The following is a 13,639-nucleotide window of genomic DNA, read 5'->3' on the forward strand; positions in this document are numbered from 1 at the left end:
CAATGTAGCTTCACAGGGGGCCCAGGAAATTGCCCGGTGTGCTACCCCCTAACATCAGCCCTGACTTTTATATGCAGAAAACTAGTTGTTGTGGCGCAGGTGGGCCGTGGCGTTATTATAGCATGTTGCGGGGAGGAGAGGGGACTCAGAAAGAAAAAGGTTAAGAACCCATCATACTGCACAAGGGGGCTGAATTGAGGTTGAACATGCTCAAGTGCTTGATTTAACAACCTAAATTATGTTCCATCTACAGGGCCCATATTCCTTGCTGCAGAATTTAGGTTAAGATTTCCTTGGAGTGCAAAGATCTACATAACCTAACTGGCTTGGGACCAGACTACCTGAGGGTAGGGTGACCAGACAGCAAGTGTGAAAAATCGGGACAGGGGGTGGGGAGTAATAGGAGCCTATATAAGAAAAAGACCCAAAAACCGGGACTGTCCCTATAAAATCAGGACATCTGGTCACCCTACCTGAGGGATGGCCTTTCTCCCCGTGCAATATATTGCATTTACCACAGTTCAATTCTCTCCATTGAAACAGGAGGGAGGTGCAGGTAGGGCATTTTCTGTGAAAGTCCTTCAGCTTCGGGAAATCCCCTCCTCCCTGGGCCCAGCTGTGCCTGGGTTTGTTAAGCAACTTTCTAGACATGTTGTAAAACTCATCATGTATCTCCTGCGTTTGGAGAAGGGCAGGGGCTGAATTTCTTTGCAGGGTTTGGAGCTGGGGGGTGCGTGTTTGTGTTACCACAGTCTAAAGGAATAAGAGTAGACGCTAAACTAGACCGTGTCCCCTGAGAACAGCCTCCAGGGTGCAGCTCTGCCCTGAGGACGGAGCCTGTTGAGGGTTTACCTGAGGCTGCCTAGCTCGGCCTCCGGCTCCCAGGCTCGGGAAGAGTCCGGCGGGAGCTGGGCTGGGCAGTGGCGCAGGGCTGGGCCGAGGCAGGATAGGCTGGAGGCGGGGGCAGCGGGTCCAGCCTGTGTTCAGCAGAGGGCGCCCCGCGTTCCGCTGGAGCGGAGCCGGGAGGAGCCTCCTGCGCCGCTCGGCTCGGCGCGGCCGGTTCCCAGCTGGTGCTGCCACGTCCTCTGGGCTGAGCCGGGACTCGGGCGCGGCGCTGCGCGGCTGCCGGAGCCCCACGTGCGCGGGGAGCCGGGCGGGACGGGGGGAGCGGCTGGTGCCCGGCGCTGGGGAAGTTGGAGGCGGCAGAGCCAGGACCCCTGGCGGCAAAGACAACTCCAAGTAAGGACGCGCGGCAGCGTCCCCGCCAGCCCCCCACGGCTGCACGGGGAGAGGGGGGGCGCTGCGGACAAAGGGGCCAGCGAGGGCGGGCGCGGGGGGGAGTGTGGTTAGGGCTGGGGGCGGAGGGAAAGGGGCACGGGGGGAGTTTGGGGCTGCAGGGATGGGAGATGAGAGTCCCGGATCAGGGCTTGGAGAGGCATGGGGGGAAGGGGGCATGGCTGCTGGGACTTTGGCAGGGACCAGGGGATTATCTAGGGGGTGTCAGGGCAGGTCGCTGTGCAGACAGAGGGGACCATGGGGGTGCCGAGATCAGGGCTAGGTGTGGAGCTGCAGGGAGCAGGTGCTTTGGTGTGACTGGGGAGACTCCCGACGTGGGGCTGCCAGACAGCTGTTCTGCTTACAGTAAGTGGATTTAACTCCCTGCGTGGAGTCATGCAGGCCAACTTCCTGCGGACTTTGCTACCGCTGCCAGAGCCCCCTCCCAATAGCGTGTGCTCGGATTTACAACCGAACTGAAACCAAAAGGAAACCGGTTCCAAAGGGAGCCCGATGCTTTGGGGGATCTTTCTTCATGTCCGAGGGAATATTATAGTGTTTTACGGGTGCCTGGGGACAGACCTGGATACTCTGAGCGCTCCTACACGGTAGTTGTGGTTCAAACAGCTAAAATAAATACATAAATAACAAAGCACCTGGGCATGTAATAATCTTAGCAGAGAGCTAGTCTGGGAGGTATTGGTAGTTGTAAAAGTAAATTTAGCTTGGCCATAGGAAACCTGAGTAAGAAGAGGAAACTCCCAAGTGACAGTCCAGAACTGCTGGCTAACATTTCAGTCCTATCTGAATAGTGAAGAGTAAAGGCTGCTTTATTATTAATTTAGAGTAATTAGTTGAAACTTGTTAATTCTTTCATTCTTGATTTATACAGTGAAGATACAGACCCTGAGTCAAGGCCTTTAGCACTAGTCCTTAAAACGAAATTTCCATGGACAGTACTTCACTAGAAATAACTGTTTTTGTTGCTGCCTGTTCCTGTGCTCACCGATTTGGGGTGGGTTTTTTTTTTTTTTTTGGTACTGTCAGTGGTTTAAACCAATATCAATTATGCATTTCCGTTCATTATTCTAAGAAGAATTACAGTATTTGTTGCTGGTGACAAATCACAGACTTCCCTTAGATAATTTTATTAAGATTCAATCACTCCCCTTGAAAATAGTTCTGAGTACTCTGAAGACATTCATAAGACATCATTAAATAAGAAATGTCTTCATTGTTGAATTTTTGGATTTAAGCTCCCCAAACTTTCAGAACAATTGTAATTGAACGATGATTGAGACTTGTATTGACATGGCATACTGAAAATCTTAGGAGAGCATTAAAAAGAGACCCGGTAAACTGTAGGATAATCCATTTTAAATTTAAGTAATGGGGCTTTGTCTAGTTTTTAGGCCTAATGTGTCAATTTGTAGGGGCAAGACGTGAGTAGTGTTCTGAGGCAAGTTGAATTTTTTGTGTTTTGTCAGTTACCTACAAAAAACTATTGTGTTTATAAGCACTTAATTCTTAATGTTTCAAATCTTGTACTGAAGAAAAAGGAAAAAAAACCCATGATCATCAATGGAGATTTCCCTTTCTGTGGTCCCAATTCTGCTGTGAAATCTGCTCAGACAGACTCCTACATCCATGTGGATTACATTGCAGCAGCAGGGCCTTAGCATGTTTCCTGTCCTTTTTCTTATAAAACTCTCAAATCCCAGACGTGTGTTGACAGTTATTTTACTGTTAGCTCAAGATTTGTGGCAGAAGCCATTTAAAAAAAAAAAAAAAAAAAAAGTTGAAATGTGCTCATGTGTCTTGCTGAGCTAGATCCTAACTGCATTTTAGAGGCCTAGTTACAACGTATAGCTGTCTTGCAGTATAGTTGAGAACAAAGTGTCTTTGAAATGTGTTTCTGAACTGTACTAGAGCTATGGACTTTCAGGTACACCGCTACCCCGATATAACACAAATTCGGATATAACGTGGTAAAGCAGTGCTCCGGGGGGGGGCTGCGCACTCCAGTGGATCAAAGCAAGTTCGATATAACGCGGTTTCACCTATAACGCGGTAAGATGGCTCATTAGGACAGCGTTATATTGAGGTAGAGGTGTAATATCTGCACTAGAGAACTGAATTATTGATAATTGAACCAGTGATATTGCACCAGTGTAAGTACTAATGGCACAGTGTGTCCCCCTAGGCTTTAATAGGGCCTTCTGCAAAAGGAAAATTTGGGTACAATGGTCAAATTCCCTTCATTCAATGGGAAACCTCAGTAATTACCTGGAGAAATTCCCATAGCCGTGCTCATTTCTCAGGCATTTCCTCAACCTGGAACCCCCCAGTGCTTAGGTAGAGCTCAGCAAGGAGGTTTTTGTGGAAGCATTTGAACGGTGGTTGCAGTGAGGTGGTAGAGGGGATTCTGGCAGCTGAAGTGGAGATGCGGAGACTAAGGTGAGCAGCTTTCCAACTATATCATGCAGTTATTGTGCATCTTCCACCAATGTCTGGATACATGTTTGTCTGTGTACTATACCCGAGGATGATCTTTATCAGGTAGAATGCTGCTCTGGGGCCTGGTCCATGCCCACAGACTGGTGGGACTCAGTTGTTCTCAAGACCTGGGACCCACAGCTGTAACTACATAACTGCAGCACCTTTGTATCTCTTTGTTTAGAACTACACTGCTGTGTTGAGGTAGCCAGTGCAGCAGGATGAGTGGAGATTGTCCTATGAGAGCTGGCTACCCTGCAGAGTAACTAGCCAGTTGGGCGCCAGTTTGTGGCTGGGAAATGAACAGTGATAGCTGCTGTTGTGGTGATCACGACAACAGGTGGGATAGGCGGTGTAGTTATTTCCCCACTTGTGGCTTGTGTCAGTTTGCTAGCATACTATGCCTAAGAATATTTTTCACACATTAAATAGGAAGAGAGTGAAATGTGATGTGTGTAGATAAGAGCAGCATGCTAATGAGGTGCCATGATCTGGCACGTGGAACGATAGATACACTGTACTATAAATCCTTTGGCTATGGTGCCTGATATTTTACTTATTGCAATAACATTGTAATTTCTGAAATGCAGTTTGTGTTGTGTTTAATCCTCTTCTTCTTGCCATTTCACTGCTGGACAAATGACATGACTTGACCAGCTGCTGTTCACACCAGATCGAGCACCTTGACTGGGAGTAGTGGCCAATACTGCTGAAAGCAGGGGTGCTGGTAAGTGGGGTGTCCAGTTTCCCACCCTAGGGAGTTACAGAGGAACCAAAATGGCTGGGCTGGGGAGGGATGTGGTAGCTGCCACATGTATTGTGGAGGTGTGTGTGTGGGAGAGGGAATGGGAACTGGCAGAGCACAGGGAGAGATGGATGTTCCTGTTCTAAGAGGAGGCTGTATCTACCCTTTTACAGTGATGGCAGTGCTCATAAGAACCTGAGAAATTCTGCCAGGTCCAAGCCTGCAAAATCAGCCCTGGTGATATGCTTGACAATAAAAAGCTACTTACCTGACCTAGACAGTGCCTCATCCCCTGATTCCCCTCCTGGAGTGAGTTGGGTTCAGTCTCTGCTGCCCTGGCTAAATCTGCACACACGGCTCTTGACAATGTCTCAGGCATCTCCTCTTCCAGTTTCTGTGGTCTGTGTGGTTCATTGAGCAAGTGTTGTCTCCTTGTCCCTTACCCTGGAGGGCAAGATGCATCCATGTTGGCCAGTAGCATCTTGGGCCTGGCAGAGTAAGGTTCCAGGTGCCTCCAAGAGACTCCCTAGTTTGCCAGACAAAGCCCTTGTGCACACATGGGATTCCAAGCCTGAATACTGGTTCCTGGAGTTTATTGTGCTGGCTGCAGCAATAGGTGGTGGGGGGTGGCATTCTGCTTGGCTCAAGTTTAACTTGCTTTTAAAATCACTTGCTCATTAAAGTATCTTACTCCCATCTCCTCTTACAACTCTTGTGAGATGGAGATGGGAGTTCTGTCGTGACATCAGGAGAAAGGGCCGGTGGCCAAATCCCTGTTGGGGTCTCACAATGAGATCGGAGACTGTCTCAAGCTGACACATGCATTTGGAGGAGAGAATGAACTGGCCATTGCAGGAGTAACTGCGTTGCCCTTCTGACTCCCTGCTATGCATGCATAGGCCTCCACGGCTACTGCAGGGTTAGCTGTTTTCATGGTAGCAGCTCTGAAAATATAGACGTGGGCTTTTTATTCATACGTGGCATTTTTCAGCATGTGAGAGACCCTAGGAATCTCCTTGAGTGCATTGTTTTGTGCCCATGTTCTCTGGCTCGACTGCTGCGTTGTCTTTTTGCCTGAACTTTTCATTCAGTTCCCGATAAAGGTGAAAAATTCTCTTGCTTTCTGCACATATGCAGAAGAGCTAAGGCAGTAGGTGGGTCTTGTGATGATCCATGAAGCTCATGGTTAACCCTGTTTGTGGGTAATAGACATATTAACTTGGAAGGGCCTCACTGTCCATGGGTATGAAAGTCTTGTCTAGAATAGGGAAATCTGTGCTGGTATAACTGCTTCAATGTGTTTGCAGTGTTGTGTAGGCCCTCTACACAACAGCAAGCTCCTTTTTGTGCTGATGCAGTATGTCTAGGTTGTGGGTTTGCATTGGCATAATTACATCAGTGTAGTTACAATGGTGCAAATTTCTGCAGTCTAGATGGGCCCTAAAACAACTGCTGAGAATGGGGGAGGGAGGAAGTAGGCTCAGTACATTAGTGCTGACAAACTGCAAATCGGATGCTATGGGGCTGCTTTACATATTCAGCCACAGGAAGATGAATTCATCTGTTCCTTCTGCTGTGGGTCTTTAGACGGACCTGAGCCTTGAGGGGATGAGAATGTGGTATGTTCTCTTGGTATCTGTATTTTTTTTCCTCCTGAGTTATTTAGTTCTTTCTTCCTATCCTGCTCCATTTGGTCTCTTGCTCCTCTTTTTTGTGCTTTTGCTCTGTGACTTCTGTTATCTCTTCCTTTTGTATGTGAGATTTTTGCTTTTGAAAGTGAAGGGACTAAAGAGTCTTGAGTATTTTAGTAATTAAAAACTTCATGGCCCTTTTCACAAGAGTAGGGGATCGCCTGCCCAAATGACTCTTTAAATTTCTAAAATTAGCTAAATTACATTTGGTATTTATAGAGTTTACAAAGACTCTTCTCACAGATTTACCATTATTGGTCAAATTCTAATCTGAATAAATAATTACATTGTACTGATTGGACTTCCCCCTTTTGATTTCAGGTGGATATAGTAGACATTTCCTGTCCTGAATAGTTGCTGTATGCTTACAGTTGCCTCTTAAAGAGCTGGCTGCATTTTGGTGGTGAATGTATCCTTTGTTGGTAAACTGTTTGGGATCATTTGGGATGACAGGCAGTTGAGTGACTTTGTCTCCACCCCCCAGTGATATGCAGTGTTGTGGGATCTGCAGTCTGGTGACCTTAATCCCAAGCTTTTTGTGTGGGATATTGATAAAAGCAACACCCAGAACCAGGTGTAGGCTGTGTGGGTAGGCAAACAACACAGCATTCTAAATGCACTTCAGTCCAGACCTGCAATGACCTGTACTCTCCTGATTAGAGGCTGCCAAATGTGCCAAATTATTTTTCTCATTTATTATTTTAGGCACAGAACTTACTGTCTAAATGATGATACAAATTGGAGAGACTGGGAGACTCGGAGGAAGTTGCTGTCATAGGGAATGGTGGTTGTGATGGGGGCACTTTCACTTCATTTTACTAATGTGGTTTAGCATCTGTGGGCTTTCCAGAGGGTGGTGAATTTGGAGGAGGAATATGAATGGAGAGAGTGGGTGCCTGGCACACTTGTGACTTGCTGGAGTAGTGTCCAGTGTGGCAGAAGGTGTTAAGAGGCAAGTGTGTGGTACTTTTGTGATTTAGCCAGAAGAGCACCAGAAAGGAGGCTGAGGCCAGGTCTACACTACAAACTTGTATCAGTATAATTATGCTGATTAGGGGTCTGAAAAATCCACATCCCTGAGCGACATAGCTATGATGACCTAACCCCTGGCATACACAGCGCTAGATCAATGGAAGAATTCTTCTGTTGACCTCGCTACCACCTCTCTAGGGGGTGCATTAACTACAGCGAAGGGAGTACCTCACCCATTGCTGCAGTGAGTGTCTACACTGAAGGGCTACAGCAGTGCAGCTTCAGCGTTGCAGCTGTGCGATTGTAGCATTTTAAGGGCTTGTCTACACTACTGCGCGGAGTCGATCTAAGATACGCAACTTCAGCTACATGAATAGCATAGATGAAGTCGACGTACTTAGATTTACTTCACTGCGGTAAGTCAACAGCTGACGCTCTCCCATCAACTTCGATTACGCTCCTCGTTCTGGTGGAGTTCTGGAGTCGACAGGAGAGCACTCAGCGGTTGATTTATCGTGTCTATCCTAGACACGATAAATCGACCCCCACTGGATTGATCGCTGCCCGTTGATCCAGTGGGTAGCGTAGACAAGCCCTTAATGTAGACATATACTCAGTTTTGTTCCAGAGCCCAGCTGGGTGCTTGAGGGAGTCAGTGGTTGTGGTGTAGTCACATCTTCACTAAAGCGCTACAGCGGTGCACTGGAGCGCTATATGAGAAGACAAGCTCTGAGATTCATTATCCAACTCAGTAGTGCTTATGAGCCAGGCCAGAATTTGAGCTTGTGACTAGTGCATTTAGCCATTGTCCTACCTGGCCTCTGATCCTCTTCCCTTTCATGATCTCTATTTTATCTTCTGTGCGGATTGCAGATCTTTCTCATTAGACTTTTTCTAATGATCCTTTGCTCTGTACGCTCCTTATTCTGTGTGTTTTCTTCACCAGTAACTTTTCCCCAGATGTGTTCTTTATTTGTCACTGCTCTTTTCCGTTATTTTTAGTTACATCCCTTGGTTTTACGTAGTCTTTTTTTTTCCTTTTAAATTTTGTTTACACTTGCTCTTTCTTTGCTTTCATCGCCTTATATTTTACTCCTTTCAACTTTTATCCTCAAAGGAGCTGGTTTCACTCTTGGAGATCAGCCCTCCCCTATTGATTGCCAGCTGCTTTTATTGAAACTAATTTGCATTCTCCACTCTCATTGTGCTAGACAGAGCACTAGTGATTTTGAGTAAAGCTCTTTCCCCAAAGGCTTTGCTCAGAATTGTCTCTGTATTGCACAAAAGGAGCGGAGAATAAAGAGCAGCATCCGTTGTAAAAGCTGCTTCTGCCTAAACCAATGTGCTTGTGTCTTTGTCGCAAGGAAAGTAAGAATGTGGCAGCCTTTGCCGAGGGCACAGATGACTCCTTGAGAGGAAAGAGTGCTGTTGCCCAGGGTAGTGAGTTATATTGTGCACTCTTTTACAGTGTGTATGCCACAGAACCAAAGCAGTTTGACTGAGTCTGTTTGTTGCCTCAATCCTGTTGTTTACAAGCCGTTACCTAGCTGTGATTTTTGCCCAACAGCAGCACTAAAAAATTTGATTAGAGAGAAAATATACTCAGGTTAAAGAGCCATGATCGAACTTCTGCAAACTTGGAAAAAACCTCGAGCAAATATTACTTTTTAAAATGTTATGGTAACTTTTAATGCTGTGGGCACTCTTTATTCAAGACTTTCTTCTTGAGCCTTATCTTGATGGGGACATATGCTCGCCCTCAACCTGTCTTCATTTTGGGGTTCCCACCACCCTTTGTGTATGTGTGATCATGCCTTAGATGTGCTGGGCCCTTGGGTTTGGAATTCAGATCCACCTCCTAATTACACCAAAGTCCTTCCTGTTCTCAGGCAGTTTTCCCCATATTATTAAGTTATCCCCAGACCCTTTACCCCTGTGTCAATTTGCTCTTGTTTGACACTTTTGAGGGTGTTTCTATGTATATCATACAGTGCCCTAACTGCCAGGGCTTGGAGAAGAGCTATATAAACAAACTATTATTAAAACTCAACCTAGATGTCTTGGATTTTGTACCTCATTTCCTAGCCTGGCTGTCTGTCAGAAGGAGATGCTGGTAACATCTTACATTTTTATGTGGCACTTTTCCTTCTATGGGGTCTTAATGTGCTTTATAAATATGGCCTCAATTCAATAGTCATTTACATGCAAAGTAGTCCCATTGAGTTCATGTATAAAGTTGCTTACCTGCATGTTTGCAGGATCAGGGTCTATATGGAAACCGGAACCACTTTATTACCACCACAGTGCAGCGACCTCTGGAATAAAGGCAGCAGCTGTTTAACGATGTCCAGCAACATGACAGTTTAGGACATAAACTGAAGAATAAAATATCCAGTTTGAAACGGCTTGGGGAATTTAGGTTGGCAGAATGCAGTTACCTGTATTGAATTGCAGGCAATTCCTTATATTCATTCTGCTTCTCTTGTTTGACTTACTTAGGGGCAAAGTCCAGCTCTGTGCAGTCAAATTGTGCTCTTATAATCCAGTGTTTGTAACCTCACCTATTGCTGCTGTCTGGTCTTGTTGGATATGGTGTTAGCTTTAATACCTTAAGGCTAAATTCTGCTCCTTGGAGCACAGCACGTGGCTCCTGTAGAATTTGGTGTATCCACATGAGGGTATCCAAGGACACAATTCATCCCTTCATGCGCATGTATTATCAAAATATGATTGAGCTGTAACTGCAATGAGAATCATGATGTTAAGTTTCCTGATTCTTGTGCAGAATCTCAGCCATAATAAGTTAACTCTTTTTTGCATTTAGGACACTTTTAATTTTAAGTCATACTCTGGACTGAATTTTTTTACCTTCCATTGTTGCAAGTTAAGATCTAAGATTTACTGTAAGTGAGACTCAAGAACAATATATTTCCATTTTTTTCCAGTTTGTGTATTACATTTGACAGCAGCATCACTGTTTTCCCCCCTATTTAGTCAATCACTGAAGCCTTGTCAACACCCAGGAATAGCTGCACTTCAGCAATCAGTGAAGCTGTACTCTTGCTAACCCTCAAGTGTAGACGGAGATATACAGTGATTGACCTAGGAGGTAAAAAAATGCTTGCCCTGGACTAAATAATAGCGGTCAACACTGATACAGCTACATTGGTTGCTGGCGACTAATTGTTGCTGAATACAAGGGACGATTACCAAATACAAGGAAAGATTGATAAGAAATAAGCAAACAACAGTATGGCTTCACACGTGGAAAAGGCACGATATACACGATTGTGAACTTGAAGCTCGTATTAGAAAGATCAATTGAATGGGGAAAATGGTACTGTTTCATTGACTTCCAAAGAGCATTTGACAAAATCCACACCTATAAATTGCTCGACATATTAAGATCTGTAGGGATTGATGGATACAAACTCTAAGTAATAAAACAAGTATAGAGGAATGAGAAGGCAATTATAATGGGAGATGAAAATGAAAATAATAGTGATCAAGAGAGGAATGAGACAGGGTTGTATAATGTCACCAATTTTATTCAACATTTATCAGTGTTTGATGAAATTAGTTGAAGAAACAGAAGAAGGTATTATGAATGGAAAATGAGTGAATAACATTTTCTATGCAGATTACAGAGTGCTGTTGGCTGATTCAGAAGACGGTTTGATGAAGTTAGTGGAGATTATATGTGGATATGGCAAAGAATATGCTCTAGAGTTGAACGCGGACAAGACAAAAAGTATGCTAGTATGCAAGGATCCCGGAAAAACATGCAAGATTCCAGTGAACAACACAGACCTATAGCAAATGAGAAATAGTTACTTATGAAGCTTCATTACAGAAGATGAAAGATCAGATACTTAAGTCAGCACCAGAATAGCAAGAGCTAAAGAGACATGCTAGAAGGATATCTGATGAGAATGGTCAGAAATCTAAAGACTAATTTCTGACTTTTTAAAACTTGCATTTGGTCTGTGTTAAATTATGTCTGTGAAACATTGACATTCCGAAAATTGATTATAAAGAAATTGCAATCCATTGAATGATGGTGTTATGGAAGAATTCTGAAAATATCCTGGATAGAGCAATTTACCAGTGAAAAAGGACTGGAGATGACGGGAATGCCACAGACGCTCGTCAGAGAATAGGGCACATTTTAAGTGGTTCAGCGGGCGATGCACATTTATGGGCACTGGAAGGGAAAGGTGATGGCAGAAGACCATGAGGCAGAAAGAGAAGATCTTGGATTGATGATCTGGTATCCTGGGTGGATCAAAAGGACTATTCATCCACAAAGATTAGCAGATGGTACAGAATTGGGCTACCATGGTTTCAGACCTCCAGTAATGGAGAGGCTATAGAAAAAGACACAATTGTTGCTGAGTTGCAGCTATTTATTGCATAGTGTAGACAAGGCCCTAGCAGGTTTCCAGCATTGAGGGAAAGACTCTCACAAACAGCAGTGGGGGTGGGGGGAGAGAAACATTTAACAAAATAGGAAATGGTGACTACAATCAAAAAATTTGTTAGAAGGTCATGGGGGATGGGGGCGGTAGGTCTGATGCTTCAAATTACTTTCAACTCAATTTTAAATTAACTAGATTTCGAGCTAATCCACTTGCAAGTGTCCTTTATCTTCACAATTTAGGTTGCGTATTTAGTTTTTTAAAGGACCTAATTCTAATAAACACTTGCATGATGTTTTTAAAATGTCACTGTAATCAGTTTGATGTTTACATACAAGGCTTGCCACTCAAACATTGCAACACTCTGCTGGTCAGAGAACCAGAAAGAGAAGCCTGTCAGTTATCTCCGTGTCCAAGCTGAGTGCAATGCAAAAATTAAATGGCACAATGGGGGAAAATAAACTCTACTTTTAAAATCCTTCTCCTGCTAATAATCAAATGTATTATTATTATTACTAATACACATGAGAACCTGTGTTTTTTTTTTTTTTTTTTAAGGGGCTTTAATTTTCATATTCCTTTAGGTGGAGATTTCAAAGGCACAAAGCAACAGCTAGGTGTCCAACTTCCAATGGGAGTTGGGTGCCTAGTGGTCCTTTGTGCCTTTGAAAATCTCCCCCTTAGTTTTCTTTTTAAGAGGGTAATAGAAGTGTGTGCGCATTTGACTCTTCGATTGCAAATTAAGGGTCTGTGTGGTCTGCAGTCATTCGCTACCTAGGGCCTTTTCCCCCATACTTTACTGAAAAGAGCCCAGAGCTCTTGTGGGTTTTCTGCTGGATGCCTGGCATCACTGGACGTTTCATGCTCTGGCAGAGGTCTGATCCTGTATTCCTTGCATGCCTGCATTTTCACTGACTTAAGTGGGAATTTGGGGTGCCTGAAGAATGCAAGATCAGGCCCTAGCAGTGATGCAACTTGACATGCATGACCCCAAATGTAATGATATTTAGTATTGAAAGGAGCTGAAGAATTCATTTTCAAGTGTGTGCCTGGGGGAGGCTGTCAGTCTGGACCGTCCCTTTGCTGTTCATTCCCCTTTGTTTTGACCCAGTACTTTCAGAGCTGCTTGACGCTGTGGTGTTTTTTTGTTTTTCTTTTATGGCACTGTTGTCAGCGCCTGAGTTCTGAGTAGGGCTCCTCTGGAACAGAGTTGGCTTCTTTCCATACGTTAGCTGAAAAAGCAAATCTTAAAAGCTGGCTATTTAGAATCTAGTATCATTTTAAATAGGAGCTGAGGGTTGGTTTTTTTTTTTTTTTTTAATTCTTGATCTAGCTAGCATGCAGCAGAGTGGAGTCCATTCAGAGACTCCCTGTGCAGAACTGGAGCTGTAGCACTTTGAAAGAGAAAATGTTTGAAGTAAGATAGGTATGCTGGCAGTTCAGGCTCCGACAACCCCCACGAGCACTGGAAAGCAGCATAGGAGGAATCAAGGAGAAAAGATGGATTGTGATTAGCCCGAGGAATTAATTTTAACATTTTCGGTCTCCTTTCACTTATAAGAGTGGCAGTAGCTGGAGCATTAAACATTTCCTATGTGATTAGATTTTTGCAACACTGACAGTATTTGGGAGCTAAACAGCCACAGGTAGCAGACACTAAACTTAAGCTCTCTGGCATGTCAGTTTTCCCATCTGTAAAATGGGGATGATGGCCCTGACCTCCTTTGCAAAGCATTTTGAGATTTACTGATGAAAAGAGTTATACAATATGACCTATTATTGAACATTTCAAACTACAGTATAGAAAAACAGTCAACAAAATATATACTCCCAAAAAAGGAATGGTTAAAAACATTATATATATGTTTTATATATTTATATATATATATATATAATATAAACCTTTAATCTTTTAATTTAATTTAAAAAGTGTCTGTTCCACACTGTGCTTTTACTAGATTATATGTACTAGTTGGGCATGTGGCAAAAACTTGGCTGTACGTCCTGACTTAGTTACTGTCTTGTGTGTCAAAGAGAAGTTT

At 44.1% G+C, this 13,639-nt stretch overlaps 1 protein-coding gene across 7 annotated transcripts in view; it reads left to right on the plus strand.

Annotated features, from left to right (window-relative positions):
* The first annotated feature begins 582 nt into the window (after positions 1-582).
* The window catches only part of LOC101931329 (uncharacterized), a 167,396-nt gene continuing 154,339 nt past the window's right edge, over positions 583-13,639 (plus strand). For 3 of the 7 annotated variants that reach the window (XM_065581640.1, XM_065581641.1, XM_065581642.1), the window contains exon 1: positions 600-1,239. The gene's annotated coding sequence lies outside the window, so the exon portion shown is untranslated. Of the gene's footprint in view, positions 1,240-3,596; positions 3,733-4,428; positions 4,499-13,639 lie in introns of all 7 variants that reach the window. The other 4 variants (XR_010597892.1, XR_010597891.1, XR_509237.4 and 1 more) reach the window with 4 other exon arrangements.

Source organism: Chrysemys picta, chromosome 1, assembly GCF_011386835.1.
Source record: "Chrysemys picta bellii isolate R12L10 chromosome 1, ASM1138683v2, whole genome shotgun sequence".
NCBI lineage: Eukaryota > Metazoa > Chordata > Testudines > Emydidae > Chrysemys > Chrysemys picta.